Source organism: Staurois parvus, unplaced genomic scaffold (genome assembly GCF_062004578.1).
Source record: "Staurois parvus isolate SC_StPar_1 unplaced genomic scaffold, SC_StPar_1.0 ptg000230l, whole genome shotgun sequence".
Lineage (NCBI taxonomy): Eukaryota > Metazoa > Chordata > Amphibia > Anura > Ranidae > Staurois > Staurois parvus.
Window position 1 is genome coordinate 3132962 of NW_028318026.1, and position 6000 is coordinate 3138961.

The window sequence follows — 6000 nt, forward strand, 5'->3', positions numbered from 1 at the left end:
AACTGTCAGTCTCCCTAGGTCTGGTGTACATGTCAACAACCAAATTTTGTTTTATCATAGATGCGCCTTTTTCTAGCTCCAGAGGAAGTGACTGAGAGTTGCAAAACATGTAGAGCCACTGTTCAGTTGAAGTTGTCCTAGCTCTGTACTATGACAATATATCTGTGTTCAATCAGCTACAAGATCATCCTAACCATCGGTGATCCATTTTGGTACCATTCAGGTTATATGGTCAGTTAGGAGCAGTAGGATTTCAATTGATACAATTGTTGAGGTATATTTTTTTTGTTTATTATTATTATTATTATACAGTATTTATATAGCGCCAAAAAGTTTGCTCAGCGCTGTACATTATAGTGGGGGACAGTACACGAGACAATACAGTAACAATACAATACACGTGGGGTTCGAGGGTCCTGCTCCTTGGAGCTTACATGTAATTGTAGTACTTATTTAGTATCATGTTTTAGAAACTATTGTTACTTGTCTTGTTTGTAACTATGTGATTTGTCAGAGTATGAAGATTTTACAAGATTTTGATGTTTAAGTGCCTATAAAGTCAGTTCAGCTGCAATCACATTTTGATTACTTTTCAAGCATGTTCAGCTAATGAAGATTTGAGTATACACGCTCTGCTTTTCTGTTCAAAGAAAGCATAAGCTGCTTTGTATCATTCACTATATTCTTTTTGAACATTGTTTGCAGTAAAATCATTGAACTTGTTGCTGATACTGACATTAATAGAACATTATCTTCTCCATCTGTCTGCAGGTTAGGTGACACTCTGACATCAGGAGAACATTATCTTCTCCACCTGTCTGCAGGTCGGGTGACAATCGGCAGTGATCTAATCCTATCCCACTGCTCAGCTCACTGGCTAGTTCCCATCTTCTGATGCCTGAACTTTGCTTGTTATTGATTACATCTCCCGTGTGTGTCCCTTAACATGACTGCTGATTCACAGGTAGAAGGTCAAGGTAGGTAACCGAGAAATAACAGAAACCAGAGTATTGACCATGACATCAGACAAAGATTCCAAAGCACAAGCATGAACCAAGAGGAACTTCTAATGTACTGAACATGCACTTGTTCCGAACAGAAGACAGTGTAAGATGCCTATATTGGCTAGAATATAATATAGGGAATTGGATAACATGGGCAGTCACTTCTTGTGGAAGACTTCCCATTCATCCATGTACTAAGTTGGGTTACCTACAACAAACTAGGCCTAAAATGTATCTGAGGTCAATTTTTTTTTTTTTAAGGGCATGGTGAGGGGTTGGAACCCCTGTTAGGTGTTTATTGCCATGTAGGTTTCTGCAAGTGTGATTTACACTTTTCTTAATTGTACATTACAGGGCAGCTTAGTGGCTACGTGATTAGCACTTCCGCCTAGCAGCAATAGGGTTGTCGGTTCAAATCCCAGCCACAGCACTACCTTCCTGGAGTTTGCATGTTCTCCCTGTTCCTGCATGGGTTTTCTCCTGGTACTCCGGTTTCCTTCCACATTCCAAAGACCTGCTGATAGGTTAATTGGCTTCAGTCTAAATTGCCACTAGTATGTGTATGTATGAATCTAAGTTAGGGACCTTAAATTGTACGCTTCTTAAGAATTGGGGATTGATGTACAATGTACAATATATATCTGAAGCGCTGCGTAAATTGATGGCAGTATATAAGTGCCTGTAATAAAAATATTTACAGGCCATAGGACACTTTAGGTGATTTGACAATGGCAAAAAAGCTGAAGGGACATCCCTTATATAGCCCCCTCAGTTCCCAGCAAGCCTCAGGTATTTGCTAGTGTTCTTAGGTAATGGACATTTTTTTTTACTGAGAGAAGCTTACCTACAGAAGTTTGTTTTCCTGTGAAGATTCTTACATAGTTAATCTGGTTGAAAAAATACACTAGTCCATCCAGATCAACCAACATAAAAAAAGTAGAAAGCCTCCATATACCCTATTTATATCCTATACCCACAGTTGATCCAGAAGAAGGCAAAAAAAACAAAGCATGACCCAATTTGCTCCAGTGGGGGGAAAAAAGTCCTTCCTGATCCCCTAAGAGGCAATGGAGAATTCCCTGGATCAACTTTACCTATAAATGTTAGTATCCAGTTATATTCTGTGTATCTAGGAAATAATCCAGGCCTTCTTTTAAAGCAATCCACTGAGCTGGCCAGAACCAACTCTTGAGGGAGTATATTCCACATTTTCACAGCTCTTACTGTGAAGAAACCTTTCTGTGCTTGGAGATTAAATTTCTTTTCCTCCAGACATAGAGTGCCCCCTTGTCCTGTGTGATGACCTCAGGGTGAATAGCTCTACACCGAGTTCACTATATGAACCACTGATGTATTTATACATGTTGATCATATCCCCCCTTAATCTCCTCTTCTCAAGAGAGAATAAATTCAGTTCCTCTAATCTTTCCTCATAGCTGAGCTCCTCCATGTCTCTTATCAGTTTGGTTGCCCTTCTCTGCATTTTCTCCAGTTCCCCAATGTTCTTTTTGTGAATTGGTGCCCAAAACTGAACTGCATATTCCAGATGAGGTCTTGCTAATGATTTGTACAGGGGTAATATGATATCTCTCTCTGGAGTCTATACCTCTTTTAATACAAGAGAGGATTTTGCTCACTTTAGAAACCGCAGCTTGGCATTGCATGCCATTATTAAGCTTGTGATCTACCAGAACTCCCAGATCCTTCTCCACCATTGATTCCCCCAGTTGTACCCCCCTAGTATGTATGATGCATGCATATTCTTAGCCCCCAAGTGCATAACCGTACATTTATCAACATTAAACCTCATTTGCCACATAGTTGCCCAATTAAACAGCGCATTGAGGTCGGCTTGTAAGTTGAAGACATCCTGTAAGGACGTTATTCCACTGCACAGCTTGGTGTCATCTACAAAGACTGAAATGGGAATTTTAATCCCAGACCCTATATAGTTTATAAATATATTAAAATGTAAGGGTCCCAACACTGAACCTTGGGGTACACCACTGATGACCCTAGACCATTCAGAGTATGAATCATTAACCACTACTCTCTGAATACGATCTTTGAGCCAGTTTTCTATCCATTTACATACAGATTTTTTTTTTGTTTTTAGCAAAGACATGCAGCAGAATACATTTAGGCCTAAATTTATGACGTAATTTGATTTTTAAAAATTTTTTATTGGATATGTTTTATAGCAAAATGTCAAAAATATATTTTTTTCAAAATTGTTGGTCTTTTTTTGTTTATAGCGCAAAAAATAAAAAGCGCAGAGGTGATCAAATACCACTGAAAGAAAGCTCCATTTGTAGGAAACAAAAGACATACATTTCATATGGGTGCAGCATTGCATGACTGCGCAATTGTCAGTTAAAATAATGTAGCGCCTTATCTCAAAAAAATGGCCTGGTCAGGAAAGGGGGTAAATCCTGTGGAGGGCAAGTGGTTAAGGCACATTCTACCAGATCCGTTATCACTTCAGGAGTTTCAGGCATCTGTTTCTCAGATGTGCAAAGCTGCCATCTGGTCTTCTGTTCAAAGGATTAAAGTATTACTAAACCCAGGACCCTGCATTCACTATATCTGGTCTCCCACAGTACACACAACATGGAAATGCAATTATTTTAGTAAATGTAAACTTCTAAATACCTTTCCTGATCAGCAGTTAGAGCAGTCTTGAGACATCTATCGGTGTCCAGCAGAGCACTGGTTACAGCTTGTAGGAGGAGTTTTCATTCTCCATTAGCAGGATACAGGACCCTTGACCTCTGGACAGTGCTGATTGGCACTGTACTGGTCACATGCACTCTCCCAAGAACAAAAAACTCTCTCACGATACACTCCAAACAGCATGTGCAGCTTGCCCAAGAGCCTCTGTTCTATCAGGAGATATTTATGAGACACGGGAAGATGGGGAGGATCAGAGAAGAGAGGATCAAACATCCTTTTTACACAATGCTGAAGATTAACCCCCTTAGGCTCCTCCGTGCATAGAACAAGCATGCTTTACTGCATATACAGATTGATTTTACTGTTGTGGGTTTAATAACACTTTAAAGCGGAGTTCCACCTTTGAAATACAGACACTTACCTGTCTCTTGGTCCAGCGGTGTCCTCACAACTCCTGTGTTCCAGGCAGCGGCATCTTCAGTGTGGGCACCCGGCTGTGACAGCTTGCGGCTTCACAGCTGGGTGCCCACTGTGCATGCGCGAGAAGCACTGCGCTTTGTGAATGGCCCCGTAGTCTTCTGGGACCTGTCATGCGTTCCAGAAGACTACGGGGAGGGAGAGTAGGAGGACAACTTCCACGTCCAATCGCCTAGGTGATCTCAGCGGAAGTGGGAGTGGGTACCTGTCAAATTCGGGTTCCCGCTCCCCAAAGGTGCCAATCTTTAATGGGGAGTGGGGGACAAAGGCTTAAAACGGAACTTCCCCTTTTGGGTGGAACTCCACTTTAAATCTCTGTCTCCTCTGTTGTTTGGTTGTAAGGCGCTGCACGCTGAGCTCTTCCATGACCTTTTGTTACGTGGGCCTATTAGCATGTTTTTGCTGTGTTGTCCACCCTTCACTTGGACTGCTTTTGGACTTCCCATGGTTAATACTGAAGCCCTACTCTGTGTCCTGTACTGAATGGTTAAGAAGTAGGTTTTTTTTTTAATTTTGGAGTTGTCGCTGACACAGTAATAGAGGAACCGTGCCAATGTGAACATGTGTTCTGATGACAGCTGCCAAACAGAAAATATACTTCACTTTGGAAAGATTTGTGTCTACAGGATAGGGAGGGAAATCTCACAGATGGCAAAAAAAACTGACAGGTGTTTTAACCATTTCCTGCTCTATACTAAAATGAAAAAAAACGTTCTAGGTCTACTTTCATTTAATAGATTGAGGATTTCTTTACAAATGTTGGAATATTGCCACTGATAAATCATATAGCAGAATATGTGCAAACCAACACCACTGTGGCACAAATGAAGTTGCTATATATAAATTCCAGTTTGTCAGGAACCTACCTGTGCTCTGCCAGCTGTACACAGCGTCCTCACCACCTCCTAATACACTGCTACAATCAAAACTGCTCTCATTCCCAACACTCCCCAAACTGTGCTGTTTGGGGGGACAAGGGGTGTCAGACCCTATGTTGGACTCTCCTGTGTGCTGACAGCATAGGGTATTTAAAAAGAAACCAGTAAGAAAGGCCCATATTTATTACTGTAAGACAGTCAGACCTCATTTATAGTAATAAAGTGTTACTAACCCCACAACAATTAATACAGTCTGTATATGCAGTAAAGCATGCGTGTTATACTCATTGTGGAACCTAAGGGGTTAATCCTCCACATTGTGTAAAAAGGCTGTTTGATCATGTCTTCTCTGATACTCCCCTTCTTCCACTGTCCCCTATCCATCTGCTTATAGAACAGAGCTCTAGGAGTCGCACTGAACATGCTCAGTTTAGTGTGTATTGTTAGAGAAGGTGCATGTGATCAGCACAGGGTCAATCAGCACTGTCCAGACAAAGGGTAAGGGGTTCTGCAGCCTCATAGGACAGTCAGAGGAGAATGAAAACTCCTCCTACAAGCTTTAACCAGTGCTCTGCTGGACACTGATAGAAGTCACAAGACTGCTATATACTGCTGAAGAGACTGAACATGCTTAGTTTACTGTGTATTGCTAGAGAGGGTGCATGTGAACAGCACAGGGCCAATCAGTGCTGTCCAGACAGAGGGTCAAGGGTTCTGCAACCTCATAGGACAGTCAGAGGTGAATAAAAAGTCCTCCTACAAGCTTTAACCAGTGATCTGATGGACACTGATAGAAGTCACAAGACTGCTATATACTGCTGAAGAGTAAAGGTATTTAGCAGTTTATATTTACAACAATAATTGCATTTCCATGTAGTGTGTACTGTGGGAAACACACCTAGTAAGTGTAGGGTCCTGGGTTTAGTAACACTTTAATACAAATGGTTCAATTGAGCTATATTTGTGTA